The sequence below is a fragment of the Barbus barbus genome (assembly GCF_936440315.1).
Source record: "Barbus barbus genome assembly, chromosome: 12".
Taxonomy (NCBI): Eukaryota; Metazoa; Chordata; class Actinopteri; order Cypriniformes; family Cyprinidae; genus Barbus; species Barbus barbus.
The window spans coordinates 264,942-286,479 of NC_136740.1; the positions used below are offsets into that span (position 1 = coordinate 264,942).

Here is a 21,538-nt window from a genome sequence, read left to right on the forward strand (position 1 = left end):
GAGCTTTTGTTTCAAATCCTAAGCCATTTTCCATTCAATACAAGTAACTGCTGGCATTTAATTCTCTGTATTGCATATCTTTGCTTGATAAACATGACTGGTCTTGTCTTGCAGAGGGTGTCTGTGAGATCTGAATGACCAGCGAGGACACGGGTGCGTACGGCAGGGACATCGGCACAGACCTGCCGTCTCTGGGAGCTGGTGAAGGAGCGATGCTGCGCTTGGGCATGACCAACCCACCGTACATCCTGGAACATCTGGAGGTGCGTCCTCTTCCTCACACAAACCGCCTGACTACGCATAGTGCACATCACTGTTAACAACTTACAGCACATGAAACCTTACTGTTATACACTAGGGGTGTAGTGTCATGCAAAAAATATGGTTCACGCACTACTTTGGTTTTGAAGTCACGTTTCAGTATAGTGTCAGTATGGCAAGTGGAAAAAACAAACAAAAATAAAGCAGCTTTTTTTTGTTTGCTTTGTTTTTATTTTTTACTGGGGGAAAGAAATATTGCTAAAACTGGATAAAAAGTAAGATATACGTTATGCAGTGAGGAAAACTTGTCTCAAATGCATTAAGCAGCACACATCTGGCAGGAGGGCAAGCTGCAGTAAATGCTTAATTATAATTGGAGAACCCATACTAAAACTTCAATACAAATTTGTGTACCAGTACACCTCTGAGGCACAAATGCTCTGTCTGGCACTTTCAAACTGCAGTGTTTGGCTTTCACTTTGTGATTTTCACTTTGTGTGTGCTACATTCATTCAATTAGGTGAACTCACTTTATTCACTAATAAATGTTAAACTATTAAGGCATCTAAGTAGTTTTAATGTAGATAGATTGTTGTTCTCTTGTTTGTGTGAGCAGGCCTAAAGTGTCTCTTGTATCATTAAGGTTGATTTCTAGCACACACCGTAGCGGCGACTCATTCAATCCCATCATTCTAGAACAATACCCAGAATGCCGTGCGTTCCCCCTCTGAGCCCCAGATGCCGAGGACACTCGTAATCCCTCAGACGGCTGCGAGAAGTGCTGGGAGAAGCAGTTTTAATTTGCAGAGGGTTAATTGAGGTTGTAATTTTGTCCCCCGATGTATAGGTTACGTTTATGCTCTGTTACATTCAAATTAAAAAGTGATGATTTTTTTCCACCTAAATGAAAAGAAATAACAATTAAATGCTAATTAGAAATGTAGGTGTGCTTGTATACGTGCTAGAGGACGGTTATTTCTTTTTATGTGCTAATTTGATTTCCATCATTGGACTATTTGTCCTTATTTCATTTCCACATGCTCAGCAAGTATTTTTAATTGCATGCCGTTGCTTTGATGCGTCTATTTGTCTTACGGGAAGCAGCGGAGCACGAGTTCACGATCACTGCTGTGCTTCTTTCTTCAAGAGATTGCCCATCTCTATTGACTTCTGCTTCACGAGCAGGTGAGAGTGTAGTGTTCGCTCAGCGTGCATCTCTGTAACGGGAGGTAAGGTACGTGGAAGGTACTCGTGTTGCGTCAGACGCTCTATAAGAATGAGGTAAAATGGTTTTCACCGGTGATGGATATAGTAGTGGCGTCTCAAGAGATCACGTCGAATATAGACAGATGGGCTGAAATCACACGTCGTCTTAAAACTCACCAGCTCATGCTTCCATTTTCTAAACCATCACAGGGGGGTTTAAGACGCACTAACAGTAGAAGTTTCCTCTTCTTATCAGAACACATCCCCCTGACTTTAACAGATCCCTCCATTTACTGGCTCTTAAGTGTTTTTTGCGAGTGGAGAGCTTTCGCAGCGCTGGTAAATGACTGTGATTTGGGAGGTTGCGGCAGTGGCTGTCTGACACTCTTTCTGAGGAGTCATTTAGCAGCATTAGAGGTGTTTAGCAGAGCAGATGTGTGATTTATGGAGCCTCTGTTCAGCGTTTGAAATGGCAGAAGCACCTGTCAGACAGGAGAGGACCGATCTGCGTAGTGTGAGAGAGAATGAGACCCTCCTGTCTCACCTACAAAATTGACTCTTTCAGAAGAAAATGATTCTCGAGCGCTATTAATTGTGCTCTTATGCGCAGAGAAAATGTCCTTTAGACAGGTGTGCAGATACACAAATATATTCATATAGTGCTTGTGTTCAGAGTTTTGGAGTGATGCATGTCTTAGTGAACACTAATGAGAATAAAGCAATGATGAACGCTGGCCTCTTCATAAGTTACGAATGATCAGATCATGTGTAATCACTGCAGATTAGGAGAGTTTTCCCCGTTGCATTCAGTCTGATCAACGGAGCGAGTGTGTGGCAGAGCCCAGTTTAAATGCAGATGAGCTGGAGGTTCAACTTTCACTTGAATGTGCTGCTGCTTACACAAATCTCTCTTTGATGTCATCTTATTTCAGTAAGCAAAACTTGGCGGCCTGAAAATGTAGCTTTTCCAAAGCCAGAGTGTATCGCCTTCATTATGCAGTCATAAAATCTGACCCGCTGTAACCATACATGAATACTATAAGAGCTCTGGGGCTGCTGAAATCCAAAGACAGGCTCTCAAATCATATCTTTAAACTGAGATACAAGCTTTCTGTCATCACTGCTCCACCTGTATACCTGATCACCATCCGAGCCTTGACCTCTAGGCCAGTAGCATCCATTCGTGATTTTTTAAATTTTTCCTTTGTAGAGCCTTTAAATTGGTGGCCAGCATCCATTTAATTCATTGCTGCTTCAATCCAGCGGGTCACGGGAAGACACCTCATTATGGCAAACGTTTCTGAGAGCGACACGAGAGTGCTTAGCTGTGATCTGCTGTAGTGCTCTCTCTCAGGTGAAGCACCCTCGACTGACGGCCGCTGATTAGCGCGGAGGTCCGGCCGTGACGGTCAGCTAATGAAGCACTGCGGTCTGCTCCGGGTGCTGCTACTCCTCATGAAAACCATCCCTCCCCGCACCTTGATGACTAGAAGAAGGAACAAACGCCCCAGATGATAAGCCTGATGACCTTGTGTTTAAACAGTTTTGCTTTCCTTCGTTCACCCTCTTTTTTTGAACAGTTCTCATTAATTCTGCCTTTCAGGGCTGTTTACTGTACAGTGAAGGAAAACAGAAATCAGGTCTGGTCTAAAATGAAATGCAGGATCAAACACTGATTGATTGCATGGGTCATGATTCATTTCAGTAAGTTGTTGTGTTTCTTCTGATGTTCATTAAAGTTTATTTGGTTCTTTAACTAGTGGTAAAGAGGACGATATGATCAGTTCAGGCCACCCGAAAGAATTAAATAAACAATACCATTGTTACTCCAGCATTAGTGTCACACAGCTGACATTTTTACCTGTTATAGTTTATCCATATTATGTGCACAATAAAGTCAAAATGTGCCATGGGAGAAACGCTACTGTTTTAGGCCCTCCAAAAATATTTTTGGTTGCTATCATTTCTGTGCATCACCAGCTAATGCCATAAAATATAATATAATATAATATAATATAGAATAATATACCTCCACATGTTCTGTGGATTCATGTTCTGTGGATCTTCTCGGGTCACAATGAGAACATGATCATCAGGTTTAGCTCTAGACGTTCACCTTCATTTTCAATTAAACTTTTAATTCAAATTGTTATGCTGATAATATAATTTATGGTGGAAAAATAGAAGTATTTCAGACTTTTGTACATCAATATATGAAGAAGATTATCTTTAGCTTGCTATGATGTTCTGGGTGGTTTCTAGGGCTACACTGTTCCCCCCCCCCCAAGTCTTAGTTAAGTAAACGTCTCCTCAAAACACATAATTTGAGGAATGATTCATGTCTGTGGTGCCTGATGCATCAGCATGTGTTCAGATCAGTAACCCCAGTCATGAGCAAAAGTGATAGTTATGCTTGACTAAACTGTGGCTAATTAAACCATAATGCAAAATAGAGAAATGAAAGGAAGGTGTGAGGGAATTGAACAAGCCTCTCGCTGGCTGAACGGCCTTGAATCTAGAGAGAGCGATGTGTGAACATTCACAGTTCAGTCAATTATAGCTCAGGCTCTGGAGACTCACCACCATTTGTATTTGGAGTGGTCGCTAATTTCATCCCAAACATGGGCCATTTTCATATTAATGAACCGCCAGAGACTCGCTGTCCATTAGGGGCTTAATGTACCATTGCATGGACAGTTGATGAGACTTCTTCAGTCTGTTTGTGAATGAGCGGCTGTTTGTCTGATGGTAGCGATGAGACACATGAATTCTGTAGATGATGCTGATGATTCTGAAGCGGTTTGTGTTCGCTGTGCTTTGTTGGTCCGTCTGCAGCTCCTGCTCTTATTCCTGCAGGTGTGAACAGAAGAGGTGGCGCGTCTCTCTGGAGACTCGGGTCTTTAATCACAGATCCGACCGGTGTTCTCTTAGCGTAATTGGCTCTCTCAGTCACACATCACCTGTCAGACTCTCCTCCCTGATCCTGTGGGAGAGCTGTCTTCCACTTGTCAGCTTTCACAATTTGTTATGGGAACAGTCACATGTTTTGAGCCGTTTATTGCTGGAATTAGATTTGTCCAGTTGCTTTGTTGTGAAATGAACTGAGTTGCATTTTACTGACACATTCATATTTAGAGAATGACTGTTATTATTGCAATATATGCATTGATAGAAATGTATTTAGCCCTCATATTATCTGATTGCAGAATCAGCTCGGTCATTAAACAAAGCTTATTTGAGAAACTGCAAAACCATGCGGTGAAACAAGAAACGACACCAGGAATTACATCAAGGTCAATAAGTCCAGTGATATTTAATTGTATTGTATTTTTACAGCTTGTACAGTGTTGTGTGAGAAATTGTAGTATTTATTGGTTAATACTGTAATTCATAATACTTTCCATTCGAAACCAACATGAATACACATATTTCTAATAATTTAGTTTTTATATAATTATTAAAATAAAATAAAATAATAATTGTAGTTTTATATGATAAAAGAATACTGCAGTCCTAATTATTATTCTCTACATTTGGAAACACGTGGTGCAATTTCTCATTATCTTAAACAACTTTTGATATAAAAGCTAAATATACATGAAATGGGTTTTTTAGACGGTAGAGTATTTATTTGTTTCAGGTTTTGATCACGTCACATCATTCCCAGACTTCCATTTATATTCTTTCAGAGATTTAATCACTGTTCTGTTATTAGATGCGGAGAATTGTCACAGTAAAGCATGAGCAGAGGTTTATTAATGGGCTGTAATATCAGTAGGAACGCAAGGCAAAGGAAAACCCATCATGATGTCACGCAGATGTTCCAGATCTCAGATCCATGTGACCTAATGGAGACGCGTGTTTCTTCACCCATCGACCGCCCTTCAGCTCTCCTCTGTGCCGCAGGCAGAAATCCATACGCACCGCTGAGACGGATGAAACCTGCCGTTTATAGAAAAGCTTTTACCCTTGCAAATGGGAAGCAGGAACAGACCGGCAGCCGTCGATCATCGACCGCTTAGCGCTGAGTGTGTTCAATAGAGTCCTGTAGCTCCTCCAGGACACGCGTTTCCTCGATGAACGAACAATGTTTTAATGGATTAATTATCCTGTACAATGCAAAGGGAGAGCCGCTTCAGAAAGTGAGTTATCTGTTCAACTCTATTCCAGCAGGCCAAAGGTCCTGACCTGAACGCTGAAGAAGTGTTCAGTAAAGTGCAGTTTCTCTCTGTCATCCACAGTTATTTGTTTGAACTTCATAAACACAAATGTACCTGTTTATGGCTGTTAATTCAGTTTGTATAGGAAGTATCTTCTGTTGAACACAAAAGCAGACGTTTTACAGTGACTGCTGCTTATCGTGCCCCAGTAAGGACACAGAAGCTTCATGACATGCTATGTATGGTTCTTATGGATTGTGAATATGGTGCTTTGGATAAAGAGTATGCCGTGTATTTCATCCACACTTTCTCATGCTTAAACTTGCTTCATCATGATCGGTCCTGTGGCGTGTGAATGAGATTTGAGAGCTGCAACAGACTTTCAGGGAATACGTTTCATTTCAGTCTGTTTCTCGAGCAAACACATTGCATGACTTGAAATATAGCTTTGGCTGATACTTTAATGTGTCTGTGCTCATGACGGGGGGCTAACAGAGTCATTTACACAGAAACACTAAACAAATATTTGGTATCTGAAAATAAAGCAAACACTCATATGTTTCAAGCTTGTTATAAGAAAACGGCACACGTCTGAGATGGAGGTGGTTTATTGTTCAGTTTCTCCATCCTCCTTCCTGTACTGCTTTATTTGCATGAATAATGAGTGTGTAAGCATCGTCAGCCAGAGGCGAAACTCTTCTAAGACACAGAGCTGTAATGACTGGATCAGTTCGTCTGCTGTGATGGAGGATGAGGAGAAGAGCAGGTGTTATTTAGACTCGGCTCTGCTGTGTGTGTGTGTGTGTGTGAGATGCTGCCTCATCAGTGAAAGATGTGTCTCACGATAGACGCCGTTAAATCATTCTCATCTTTCCCTGCTCAGCTGTCACTCATCTCGTCTGCCATCTGCCAGAGCACCTCCCCTTCAGCGGATTGGCTGATCAGAATTGTGGGAGGCCCCTTAATGCTTTGTATGAGCTCTGAGCACACATTAGCATAAGCGCATACATGAATGTTTTCCTTGAGCAAATAACATGCATATTAAATGATGCTTTGGGCTACAAGGTACAGGACATACAGACATGAAGAATAATTATGTTTGTTAATTAACGCTTGTGCTTCTCCTGCTATCACTTCTGATTGAATATGATCCTCCAGAGTGATATTGGCCATTAGCTTTGTCAGCTAATGGCCATATCCTCATACTGAATATTCAACACTTTAGAGAAATCTGCATAATCTTCCACATTTGAGGATGAATTATAGGGACTGTTTCAGCAGTGCATTTCAGTGAGCTCAACATTATCATGACCAGTGAGAGATGATGACCACAACACTCAGAAATGACCAGAACAACACAAAAGAAGCTTTTGACTATCAGTCTCATCACGTTTGATGAGTGCATCGTTAACTATTTGAGGAGTAACTGTTAATGACCTGAAGCAGGTGACCAGACAAACTAGCACCCTAGTACCCGTTTACATTTATGCATTTAGCACAGGCTTTCATTCAAAGGGACTTACAAACAAGGAACAAAAGCAATGATCCTACTTTATATTAGGTGGCCTTAACTGTAGTTACATTTAAATTAATAATTTGGTACAATGCACTTATTGTGTACACACGTTTTTACATCGTACTTATATTTTTAAAAATACCTGCACGTAATTGCACGTGTCTGTGCCTGTGTGTGTGCCTGTGTCTGTCTGTGTTTGTGCGCGTGTCTGTGCCTGTATCTGTCTTTGTTTATCTGTGCGTGTGCCTGAGTCTCTGTGTCTGTGCCTGTCTGTCTGTGTGTGCCTGTGCATGTGTCTGTGTCTGTCTGTGTGTCTCTGTGCATGTGTCTGTGCCTGTTTGTGTGTCTCTGTCTCTGTGCGTGTGTCTGCGTCTGTCTGTGCGTCTGTGTGTGTCTGTGCCTGTGTCTGTACCTGTCTCTGTCTCTGTCTCTGTGCATGTGCCTGTGCGTGTGTCTGTGCCTGTGTCTGTTTCTGTGCCTGTGCGTGTGTCTGTGCCTGTGTCTGTTTCTGTGCCTGTGCGTGTGTCTGTGCCTGTGTCTGTCTGTGTCTGTGACTCTGTCTGTCTGTGCCTGTGTCTGTCTTTGTGTATCTGTGTCTGTGCGTGTGTCTGTGCCTGTGTATGTGTCTGTGACTGTCTGTGTGTCTCTGTCTCTGTGCGTGTGTTGGTGTCTGTCTCTGTGCCTGTGCGTGTGTCTGTGCCTGTGTCTGTGTGGCTCTGTGTCTGTGCGTGTCTGTGCCTGTGTCTGTCTGTGTCTGCGTGTCTCTGTGCGTATGTGTGACTTTGTCTGTGCGTGTCTCTGTGTCTCTGTCTGTCTGTGTGTCTCTGTGCCTGCGCATGTGCCTGTATGTGTGTCTGTGCCTGTCTGTGCACCTGCGCATGTGCATGTCTCTGCCTGCACCTGTCTGTGTGTCTCTGTTTCTGTGCCTATCTGTGTGTCTCTGTGCATGTGCTTGTCTGTGTGTGTCTGTGCTTGTCTGTGTGTCTGTGCCTGTTCTTGTCTGTGTGTCTCTGTGCCTGCGTGTGTCTGTGCCTCTCTGTGTGTGTCTGTGCCTGTGTGTGTCTGTGCATGTGCTTGTCTGTGTGTCTCTGTGCCTGCACCTGTCTGTGTGTCTGTGCCTGTTCTTGTCTGTGTGCCTCTGTGCCTGTGTGTGTCTGTGCCTGTGCTTGTCTGTGTGTCTCTGTGCCTGCGTGTGTCTGTGCCTGTCTGTGTTTCTCTGTCTCTGTGTCAGTGCCTGTCTGTGCCTGCGCATGTGCGTGTCTGTGCTTGTCTGTGTGTTTCTGTGCCTGCACCTGTCTCTGTGTGTCGGTGCCTGTGCGTTTGTGTGTCTGTCTGTCTGCGTGTCTGCGTGTGTGCACGCGCGTGCAAGTGTATTTGTGTGCGTGCATGCGTGAGGGTTTTTGTTTGTGTGTCTGTCTGTGTGCATGTGTGAGTGTGTGCGTGCAAGTGTGAGAGGGTGCGTTGGTTTAATGGTGTGGGGTTAAGTGCTTGTGCTGGTTTTTGACAGCTGTGATGGTTTCAGTAGTTCAGGTGGAGGTTCACGGCTCATTTCACAGAGAAATTAGAGGGTGAAAGGTCTGTAAAGAGAATTTGTGCTTCATTGTTAAGCAGACATTGCTACACTTGTACTCTAGGTCAGGTTAAAATCACATTCTTAAAACGTAGGTAGTTGCGTTCTTATTTAAATGTTTTATTTGTATTTATAGTTCGTATTTATTTTCAGATTAAAAATATTTAATTTCCCCTTTTTCTGGTGTGAGTCTGCAGTGGTTTGTAAAGCTGTAAAGCTGAGGACAGTTGGACCTGCAGTGTTTTGAGCTTGACACTTGGTGAGGTTCTTCACTCGTTCTAGTGCAAGTGGACTCTGTTTATCTGCACTGCTAATCAGTCACCATTCTTTAAACTAATTCATTCTTTTCATTCTGATCGTCTAATGTAGAAGCCCTCGCAGAGACGCACAAGAGAGCAGAGACACGTGGTGTGGTGGAGGGTCTTCACCAACACAATAGAGTTTAATTGTGATGATAAGCTGTAATCAACAATTCCTCTGAATGAGACTGAGAGAAACTGTTTTTCCCTCTCCTCTCTCTTTTGTTCTTTGAGTGAGAAACACAGGTTGTGTTTTATGCATTTATTTATTGATTTGATTCTTTGATTAATTACTAGTGAGAGGCAATCTTCTGATATAGTACATATGTTTATGAAACACATTTAAGATCATTTTAAACAGTTAATATGTACAGATATACAGATAAGATCTTATTTATTTATTTATTTCTAGTTTAAAGTTTGGGGTTAGTAAGATTTTTTTGTTTTTGTGTTTGGTTCTGCTCACCAAGGCTGCATTTATTTTAACTTTCGTAACATTTATGATTGCATGCATTTACTGTCACTTTTGAACAATTTAATATGTCCTTGAACAATAAAAACATTAATTTAAAAAAAAAACAAATCTTAATTTTGAATAGCAGTGAATGCATACGTGAAGCACATCAGTTCTGCTCTGTACGTGTGTTTGAGATGTTTATGTAAACTGGTCCAATAACAGCAATGCAGCTGCCTGAGCTTAATTGCCTTTTTCTTAGTGAGATGTGATGTCAGGTGGCTAGACAGGGTTTTATGTAGATGGTGGGTCTCATTGCATTTTGCTGATTTTTGGTGGTTCAGCTCTGTATTTGGAGAGTTTAGCTTTGCTTCCCAGTCATTTATCACCTTGATCGCTCTGTTATTTAGATATATATATATATATGTAACACATCACACTGCTTCTCTGACCTTTACTGATGACCTGGATCTGCTCTGACTGTCACTCTGAGTTTGCCTTTCAGTTGTGTTTCTATGTGCTGCATTCCTCTCTTGGGGGACATGTGCCTGGTCACCAGCAGGCCCCTGGGTTCCAGATAATCACTCAGCTATTAAACACTGCATATGGAATGGTTTATGAAAGGAAGAATTGACGTTCTCACATCACAGGAACAAAAACACAAGAACCTAGAATAGATGATTTTTTCTGAGATGTGTTTGATTTGGCTGTTTCTCTGAACACTCACAGATGAACTTGTTCACATTTACAGCTGCTGTTGTAACCCTGAAGAGAAACATTAACCCTGAGCAGCTGCGCTCGTGCAGTCAGATTGTGTTACTCTCAACCTCTGATGTGAGAGACAAACTATAGGCGTGTCATCTGAACACACACTGAGCCTCTCCAGACACACACACACACACACACACACACACACACACACACACACACACACACACACACACACACACACACACACCTCACACACATCTCACACTGCTTAACCCTTCATTAACAGCTTTTTATTAGCTCTGTTGTAATCTTGTTTCAAGTTGCACATGTGGCATATAGTGCATATTAGTAATTCAAGAAATACAGATTTTTGTCTATAAACCAGGGATTGACACTTACATTTTGCCCACGGAGTCACATGTACTCCTAAGTAGTCAAATTTAGAACACATAAAGTCTTCAGGGTCGCAATGCTAATTGGTCAAATTATGTGTTTTTCCCTTTATTAAGGAGATACAAGGAGACATTTACAAGCAAAATGATTTTGTTTATTAGAATGCAAAAGTATACTAGGTTTTTAAATCTTCTGCTTTAAACTGTATTTAATAATTATACAATTATCCAAAGACCCTCTTTGCCTAACTGTAATAAACAGATTATTATGCCAATGCTAGTCAAATATATTTGTGACGGGCGGCCCAGACACAAGCTACAACAGTTTACTCAAATTACTAACTGCCATAAACTGTATATGTTACCAAAATACCAATAATAACTATGAAAAACTTTATTATTTACTATTGCCAGCTGCTCATTCAAAAAGGTGAGGGAGATCAAATAAGCATTCTTACAATATATACACAATAAAATAAACATTACTGTTGCATCTACTGTTGATTATGACAATCTATTAGAATACATTTGTGGTATATTGCAAACTGCTCTGAAACAGTGAGTCTTTAGCACCGTGGTTTCACTTTATAATGTGATTATCAAACTTCATAAAGCAGTGATTTCATTAAATGAATGTAAGCGTTGCACATTTAATGTATTGCCATTCCTGTTTTGTGTTTTTTCATCCCCAAATTTAAGACCTCATGAATTAATTAAAAGGTGTTATACCGTTGGTATTTTTAAGAGTTTTTATAACCTTAAATTTCAAACTGTTTTTTTTTTTTTTTCGCGTACATGCTCAGAAATATATTTTCGCAGTGAAACTCCTGCACTGTCAAACCGTGTAAACCATGAAAAAAAGAGTAATTAGGGAAATGCCGTGCTGACTCTGATGTTTGTGTTGTTGGAGATGGCCAGAGTCCTGCAGCACCCGCGGGTCTTCGCCTTCCTCCACGTGCTGACGGACATGAAGAGAGAGTACTGCTGCACCGACTTCAGACGCGTCGTGGACTTCCTCAAGGAGAAGTGAGTTCTGAGGATGATGCTTACATGACCTCTGTATTGATGAACACAGAGAAGTGATTTTTACTTGAACTCAGACTGCTGTTTGTCATCCATGTGCTGAACATAAATGATAAACTCCTCACCTTTCAGTGACTTTTTTTTTAGATCAAAATAGGTCACCTGTGAGATTTGCTTAGATCCAGAGAGAAAGGGTTTAGACTAGTCTTAAAAAGTTAGTTATATATTTTTTTTCTTCAAGACTGGTCATAACTTAAATTCTGTTATGACCAGGTAGATTGGTCTTATTTGTATTGAAAAGTAAGACTGATTACTCTTGGCAGCTGCTAGTTGGGCAAACTAGTTCTTCAGACACAGTCTTGACATGGTGGCTAAGTTTATGCAGCTGGCCCCTGGTTGTTTCAGTAAGTTCTCTATAGCATTTTCTTTACTTCAAAAATTATGTCTGAAAGGGCAATATTTGATGTATTTGAGGTCTGAGATGTGGGAACGGTGAAGAGAGAGAGGGCAAACATTTAGCATTTTAGGTCAGCATTGCCGTCTAATCAGCCAATATTGTTTTTTGTTTGTTTGTTTTTTGTGTGTGAAAAATTACAGTTTTGGACATATAAGGTTATAAAAATATATTTAAAAAAAACTTAAAATAACTACAAATGAGCATGTAAAGCAAATATCTTTAAAATAAATTCCATGTGGAGCATGCCCCCGATCCGTGCAATGTTCTCACCTTTGTACTTGTTTGCATCTCTGGTTGAATGCTGGCTAACCGTGGATGAAGTGCACACTACACTCAATAGTATGGATTAAATCTTGACATTTTGCAAATGCCAGTTTTTATGAGTTTGATAAGCTCTTCATTACCGTTTATGATTATTGTTCTCGAGTGCATTTGTTGGAGAGCAAATCATTGAGTCTGAGACACAGAAACACGGGTATGAATGGAGGACACGATAGAGGTCAGTCCGGTGTCGATGCTTGTGCTTTAAAACAGAGCAAGAAACGTCTCGGCCGCTGAGCTTCAAATCCAGATGTTCTTCACCGTTTGATCGGCTGCAATTGAATCAAAGTAACGAGCAGACAATGCATCTGTACTGAGAGCTTTGACAGAGCTTGAGAAGCTGAGAATGTGTCTGATAGACAGACTGCTGTGTGTTAGGTGTGTGCTGTGTCTCTGTTGTGACTCTGTGGTCACATGCTGATGGTCAGACGTGCGATCGGTCTGATCAGTGTTTCTGCTGCAGATCGGTGTTCGTGAAGGTAAGTACTGACTTTATGCTCTAGAGTGTTTCTCTGAATGTATTGAAAAACTTTCAGCATTAAGTTACTGATGATCTATTGAGAGCTTGGCGGTGCTAGGGTCAGCTGGAAGTGTGAGTGTGCAGTAGTGCTCCCTCCTAGAGGACGCTGGGTAAAGCTGACTGCTTCAGATAACCGGGATTATTCCACGCTGACTCGTTCATATGTGGCTGTCCGTCACTGGCGTTTAAGAGGCTGGAGCGGCCAGCACTGGGCTTATCTTTCACTGCCCCTTGACTTCACAGACAAACACGGCTCACTTTACCCTCAGCCCCACTGAGGTCACGGGGTCAAACGACACGAAACTTACACTCACAGCCGAATTTCAGACAGGGAATGCTGAAAAACCACACCATTGTGTGTGTGTGTGTGTGTGTGTGTGTGAGAGAGAGAGAGAGAGAGAGTGTCTGTGTTAGTAATTTACTGTGTGTGTGAGAGAGAGGGTATGAGAGTGAGTGAGAGCAGATGTTGTGAAGAGTGTGTGTGTGAGAGTGAGTAATTTAGTGTGAGTGTGTGTGAGAGAGAGTATGAGAGTGAGAGTGTGTGTGTGTGAGAGAGAGTGAGTTAGTGTGAGTGAGTGTGAGAGAGAGAGAGTATGAGAGTGAGTGTGTGTGTGTGAGAGAGAGTGAGTTAGTGTGAGTGAGTGTGAGAGAGAGAGAGTATGAGAGTGAGTGTGTGTGTGTGAGAGAGAGTGTATATGAGAGAGAGTGTGTGTGTGTGTGTGTGTGTGAGAACAGATCTTGTGAAGAGTGTGTGTGAGAGAGAGTGTATGAGAGTGAGTGTTTGTGTGAGAGCAGATGTTGTGAAGACTGTGTGTGTGAGAGTGAGTAATTTAGTGTGTGTGTGTGTGTGTGTGTGTGTGAAATCCCAGCGGTTCCGTCTGACAGCCGCGGTGAAGTCAAACATTCCCACATGACACAGATGGGGTTTGGTTATAGGGTGAGAGAAGGACTCTTAGATGTAAGACTAGGCGATATGACCTAAAATCAAAACCTCAGTTAACTCTTTCCCCGCCATTGACGAGATATCTCGTCAATTAAGAGACAACTCTTCCCCACCAAAGACGAGTTTTTACGGCAATCCGTGTTCTAGATATATTACGGTAAGGAAAGACCTAGTGCATGTCCTGAATGAGTTACGGGACTTCTGGGTCTTACGGGTCTGAATACAAGACGATCGGCATAAATGGAAGGATCAGGGAAAATGTAGATCATATATGTAGATCATGTTTTGACCATTTTGAATCTGATCGGGACAAAATACTCTGTGAGAGAGATTCCTTTACAGACACAGAAACATCTCTAGTTGTGTCGTGGATGGACCAATAACCCGTCAATCTGAATGTGTGTGTGTGTGTGTGTACAGTAAATATATGTATGTAGCCTATATGTGAGTTTGTTTGTATAAACGTGTGTGTGTGTGTCTGTTCTGTTTATTGAATGCAATTTCAGTTATTCCTATAATTATTTATAGGTGAAATAATATGACATTTGAATGTATTTTGCTTGAAAATGCACTACTTTGATAATGCATTTTTGTCCAAATTGTTGTATTTCTGATGAAACCTATGTGCATTCAAGTGGTGATAAAACATGAACACTTGAAGATAGAATAAAATATTTTTATTTAATTTTTTTATTAAAAGCAGAGGCTCGGTTCTTTATTTTGATATATAATATGTCCATATATTCATAGCAGAAAATATTCTGAGGGCCGTCAAATTTAGGTGAAAATCATCAAAAATGCTGGCGGTGGCTGGCAACTTATTTTAAAAAACGCTGGCGGGGAAAGAGTTAATTGAACTCTTTACCTTGATTAAAGCCCGGCTCACACTGTGCGATTTTGGCCACGATTTGGTCGTCTGAGACAAATTTTGAAAATCCTACAATCCTTAAAGATTCCTATAATCCTAGGCTAAAATCGGTTGTCTAGATCGCTGGTTTGACATGTTCACCGACAGCCGATTAATGGCCGTTGCGATCAGTTTTTTCCTCTGATTAAATTCTGGCAGTGTCAGAAGATTTCAGACACTTTCCTGCAGTGTGACATCTCCTACGACGACCGTCAAACCAAGAACCAATAGGAGCACTGAACTTGATGACGCAATTAGCGCGACAACTTCAAACTTCAACTTCATTATTTGTAAAAACAATATATGTACAAAGTAAAGTTTACTTAAAGTTTATTTATTAAGGGGCAGGATGTTTAAACTCGAATAACAAAATTACCTCAAGTTCTCTCTGTAGAACTGGAAGTCCATAAAGTCCTCTTTTGCCCAGCCATGACTTGCTCCACACACGTCGTCTTTTTAGTTTTTTTTTTTTAACATCAAGACATGTAATTAATAAAACTAACGCTACACGTTGTTGTTGTTTGCTAGCTAGCATTATAGCGAGAGAACGCGGGTCACGTATTGATGACGTAAAACAAGTCTTCTTGAGTACGTCCGTTTTTATCGCGTCTTGACTGTCGTACAGTCTGACATTAAGACAACTGAGATCCTACAGTCTGACATGGGGATCATGCTCGTACAGTGTGACAAGCAGCAATCGCAAAAGACTATTAAAAATCGCACAGTGTGAGCCCGGCTTTAGATTATTGAACAATAATTTGTTTGTTTGTTATTTTTGCCCTTATAGTTCATTAGATTTGTACTGTAAATACACTCAACTATTAAAGGTGGGATTTTTATTTTTCTAATGAAAGAGTGCATTTCTCACCTTAGTGATTTTAAAATAATTGAAGGAAACAAACTATTTATGGTTGTTTATTTAATATTTCAAACAATTGAAATGAAAGCACACATTGTTTGAAAAGACACTTTAAAAGACTACGTGTTTTGAGTTTGAGCTCTGTCAAGTTGATTCTTTATCGTCTATTTTTTATCTTAAAACTATTTTATACACTATCTTTTTCGTTTTTATAACGTGTGAATATATCCACAATAGCATTCTAAAACAAAAACAATCGGAGCGCCTTGTTATCACTAGTTTTATTTTGATTTCTCGTGTTTGCTATTAGCTTATAGCCCGTTAGCATAGGCAGCGTGCCTGCCGCTAATCTAGCTTACACTGCTAATACTCTATTCACACACATTGCCTTTGTCTCACTCTTATTTGCTTAAATGGCGGATTTGTGTCTACCTTTGAGTGCAGGTGAGGACACGTTCGAGCTGCATTCGGTGCAGCTGGAGCTGGAGGCCGTGGAGAAGCAGATCCGCGACCTGGTGGAGAAGCAGGCCCAGCTGAAAGAGAGGAGAGCCGCGCTGGAAACATCCCGGGCTGAAGCTCACAAGTCCGGGGTAAGTATACAGCACGCTGCTAACACTCCCACCACCTCTACTCCGTGCGTTTCTCTATACAGACACTGTGCACCCAGGACGCGGTCTTCACAGATGTCCTTCACTCCGGCGCCGGGACGCCACGGACCCTGGGTGCAACAACAGCAGCGGAAGACACGAGCCAGGCCCTGGGGGACAACCTCGCCGCCTCCGGTCTTCGAGATCTCCACCCGGAACCGCTTCGCTCCCCTCCGCGAGACGGAACGCGACGCTGTGATCGTCGGAAGCTCCATCGTCCGGCACGTCCGTGCTACGCTAGCTGAAGGTAAAGTGCACACACACTGTTTACCCGGTGCTCGTGTTCTCGATGTTTCTGCGCAGATACCCGCGATCCTGAAGGGCGATGAGAGCATCGGGGCTGTCGTGCTGCACGTGGGGACAAACGACATCAAGCTGCGGCAGACGGAGACACTGAAGAGGGACTACAGGAGCCTGATCGAGACGGTACGCAGCACATCGCCCGCGGCGAAGATCATCGTGTCAGGTCCACTTCCGACGTATCGACGAGGACACGAAAGGTTCAGTAGACTGTTTGCTTTAAACGAATGGTTATTGTCATGGTGTAAAGAACAGAAACTGCTCTTTGTAAATAATTGGAATCTTTTCTGGGAGCGTCCTAGGCTTTTCCGTGCTGATGGCCTGCACCCCAGCAGAGTCGGAGCGGAACTCCTGTCGGACAACATCTCCAGGACGCTACGCTCCATCTGACTAGTAAGCCAATTCTCAAATGACTTTTGTTCTACCCACTTAAATGATAGAAGTACCCGCGTTGTCCAATCTATACAGACTGTGTCTGTCCCCCGAATAGCGAGGTCAAAATATAAATTTAATGCAGGATCTAGAAAAAATCTGATCGTGATTAAACCAGAAAAACACAAAATAAATGAACAAAAACAATTTTTGAAGCTTGGGCTCCTAAATATTAGATCACTTGCACCCAAAGCAGTTATTGTAAATTAAATGATCACAGATAATAATTTTGATGTACTCTGCCTGACTGAAACCTGGCTGAAACCAAATGAATATTTTGGTCTAAATGAGTCTACTCCACCGAGCTACTGTTATAAACATGAGCCCCGTTAGACTGGCCGTGGCGGCGGTGTGGCAACAATATATAGTGATATTCTCAATGTTACTCAGAAAACAGGATACAGGAGGTTTAAGTCATTCGAAATAATTCTGCTTAATGTTACACTGTTAGATATGCAAAATAAATCTCTCCTATCTCTTGCTCTGGCTACTGTGTATAGACCGCCAGGGCCATATACAGATTTCCTAAAAGAATTTGCAGATTTCCTCTCAGATCTATTGGTTAATGTTGATAAACTGCTAATTGTCGGAGATTTTAACATTCACGTTGATAATACAAATGATGCATTAGGACTTGCGTTTACTGACCTAATAAACTCTTTTGGAGTCAAGCAAAACGTCACCGGCCCACTCATCATTTTAATCATACACTAGATTTAATTATATCGCATGGACTTGATCTTACCGATATAGATATCATACCTCAAAGTGATGATGTTACTGATCATTTCCTTGTATCGTGCATGCTGCGTATTACTGATATTAGTTATATGGCTCCGCGTTATCGTCCGGGCAGAACTATTGTTCCAGCCACCAAAGACAGATTCACAAATAACCTGCCTAATTTATCTCAACTGCTCTGTGTACCCATAAATACACATGAACTAGACGAAATAACTAGCAACATGGGCACTATCTTCTCTAATACATTAGAAGCTGTTGCCCACCTCAAATTGAAAAAGATTAGAGAAAAATGTATTGCACCATGGTACAACAGTTATACCCATTCTCTCAAGAAAGAAACTCGTAATCTTGAGCGCAAATGGAGAAAAACTAACTTGGAAGTTTTTAGAATTGCGTGGAAAAACAGTATGTCCAGCTATAGACAGGCTCTAAAAGCTGCCAGGGTAGAGCATATCCGCAAACTCATAGATAATAACCAAAACAATCCAAGGTTCTTATTTAGCACAGTGGCTAGACTAACAAATAAACAGACACCGCCCGATCTAAATATTCCCTCACAATTTAATAGTAATGATTTTATGAATTTCTTTACTGATAAAATAGATAACATCAGAAATACAATATCACATGTAGATTCTACTGCGTCTAGTATTTCAGCTTCATTCATCGCACCCAAAGAAAAACTGCAGTGCTTTACAACTATAGGACAGGAAGAGCTAAACAAACTTATCAGTACATCTAAACCAACAACGTGTTTATTAGATCCTGTACCTACTAAACTACTGAAAGAGTTGTTACCCGTAGCAGAAGAACCGCTTCTCAATATTATTAACTCATCGTTAGCCTTAGGTCACGTCCCAAAACCATTCAAGCTGGCGGTTATTAAGCCTCTTATTAAGAAACCACAACTAGATTCTAATGAACTGGCAAATTACAGACCCATTTCAAATCTTCCGTTTATGTCAAAAATTTTAGAAAAAGTTGTGTCTGCTCAATTGTGCTCCTTCTTGCAAAAAAATGATCTCTATGAGGAATTTCAGTCAGGTTTCAGGCCTCACCATAGCACAGAAACTGCACTTGTTAAAATTACAAATGACTTGCTTCTTGCTTCAGATCAAGGCTGCATCTCATTGCTAGTATTACTTGATCTTAGTGCTGCGTTTGACACTATAGACCATGATATACTCATAGATCGACTACAAAACCATATTGGTATTCAAGGGCAGGCTTTAAGATGGTTTAAATCATACCTGTCCGATCGCTACCACTTTGTTCATTTAAATGGAGAGTCATCACAATTATCACCAGTAAAGTATGGAGTACCACAAGGATCTGTCCTAGGTCCTCTTCTATTTTCAATATACATGTTGCCTCTTGGTAATATTATTAGAAAATACGGGATTAGTTTTCATTGCTATGCTGATGATACTCAACTATATATCTCAACAAAACCAGGTGAAACTTCTAAACTATCTAAGATAATAGATTGTGTAAAAAATTTAAAAGATTGGATGACCAATAATTTCCTCCTATTAAATTCAGATAAGACAGAGATATTACTTATTGGACCAAAAAACAATACACAGAATCTCTTGGATTACAATTTACAACTTGACGGATGCACTGTCACATCCTCTAAAGTCAAAAATCTGGGTGTTATATTAGACAGCAACTTGTCCTTTAAAAATCATATTTCCCATGTTACAAAAACAGCATTCTTCCATCTTAGAAACATTGCCAAGCTTCGAAACATGCTACCTGTTTCTGATGCAGAAAAGCTAGTTCATGCATTCATGACCTCTAGACTGGACTATTGTAATGCACTGCTAGCTGGTTGTCCTGTATCTTCAATAAACAAGCTACAGATAGTTCAAAATGCAGCGGCTAGAGTTCTTACAAGGTCAAGAAAATATGATCATATTACCCCAATTTTACAGTCTCTGCACTGGCTACCTATTCAGTTCCGTATCATTTACAAAATATTATTACTTGCCTATAAGGCCCTAAATGGTTTAGCTCCTGCGTACCTAACTTGTCTTCTACCACGCTACAATCCAACCCGCTCCTTAAGGTCGCAAAACTCTGGACTTTTGGTAGTACCTAGGATAGCAAAGTCCACTAAAGGAGGTAGAGCTTTTTCACATTTGGCTCCCAAACTCTGGAATAGCCTTCCTGATAACGTTCGGGGTTCAGACACACTCTCTATGTTTAAATCTAGATTAAAGACACATCTCTTTAGCCAAGCATTCACATAATGCATTTTATAATCTTGTACTGTAGTATATCTGATCAAATGTACATTATTATTATTCTTTAGCTTGGGATGGAACAGCAGCTACGCTAATTATGTTTCTATTTGTCTCTGTTTCTGCCACGGGATTAACATCCCGTGGTAATTAGGAATGACAGAAGCTTCAGTCTGGATCCAACCCTTAAATGATCTGAGATGACCGAACACCTGAGAAAAGATAATGCCAACCCCTCAGAGGATGCCAACGCTCAGACAACATACAGAATTACCAAATGACCACTGGAACTAGTTGAGACCTTACAATCTGACTTTGCTGCAGTTAAATTGAACTGCTGGTTTGTTGGCCAGAGGCCAATGTTTGATATTGATATTGTGATATGTTTGATATTGATATTGTGATATGTTTGATATTGTGCAGTTGCTTTGACACAATTTACATTGTTAAAAGCGCTATATAAATAAAGGTGACTTGACTTGACTTATGAAAAAGTCACATTTCAGTTTTATTGTAAAAAGCAAGTTTCCCAAAAAAATAAAAATAAATAAGTAAATAATATATATATATATATATATATATATATATATATATACAGAAAGAGAGAGAGAGAAAACAACTCTCCTTTTTTGCAAACAAAATAAATCAATGAATAATGCCATGTCAAAAGTTAGAAAATAACCAGCATCTCTTGCAAGCAAAATGCATTTTAAATACTGGCATGCAAAAAGTATAAAATAACTTGTATCTCTTCTAAATGATTATCGTTTTAAATAATGCAATGTTAAAAGTAGAAAATAATAACTTGCATCTCCTGTAAACAAATGTATTAAATAATGAATGTAAATAGAACACTGTGGATTAGGAGAAAGAGCAGGACACCATCTCAGTGATCTTGTCCTGTCACGCTATATGCGCAAGTACTTACTCTAGGTTCTTACTGGCCATTCACATAAAACACGTCTTTGTGTCTAAAACCACGAGACGCAGCGCTCATGTTTTTAAAAAAGTGCAGCTCAGAATGACTTATCCCCTATGTTGCCATCAAATACAAAACCTACTGCTGTAAACAAAAGCTTGTAACACTTGTCCTGCCTCCGGGGGCTTCTGTTTTCAAACTACATTGATGAGTGGCGCTGCATGTAAAATTTTCAGTTCTTTCTTTTAGTGCACCACTCACCTGTGAGACGCTGCAAAAGACGTGAGCTCAACGCTTATAGCACCGACTACACACGTGGTAGTATGGATTAAAAAAACAAAACAACTGATATGGGAAAATTACATCGGTTAGATGTTCTGAATTTCGGTTTTTCGATTTCTTTTCGATTAATCATCCAGCCCAACTGGGACGGATGAGAAACTGAAACAGAGGATGGAGATGCTGGGATGGAGAAGGTTTCTCATGCACTGCAGCTCATCGTATGGATGACGCAATCATTGGCTCCTGCTTAAGACTCCTGCAAGCTTCTCTTTTCGCACCCATGTGCCAACAAACCCCATTTATCCTGCTTCCTCTGAATCTTCCAAGAGCCATTATAATACAATTTCCCCAATCTGAAGTCATCAGCTC

At 40.8% G+C, this 21,538-nt stretch overlaps 1 pseudogene across 1 annotated transcript in view; it reads left to right on the top strand.

Moving 5' to 3' along the window:
* LOC306878022 (threonylcarbamoyladenosine tRNA methylthiotransferase-like) overlaps positions 1 to 21,538 on the top strand; it is a 224,272-nt pseudogene that overhangs the window by 120,922 nt on the left and 81,812 nt on the right. Inside the window, exons 6-7 of the transcript in view lie at positions 115 to 263; positions 11,477 to 11,595. The product of the transcript in view is annotated as a threonylcarbamoyladenosine tRNA methylthiotransferase-like (transcript). The remainder of the gene's footprint in view (positions 1 to 114; positions 264 to 11,476; positions 11,596 to 21,538) is intronic.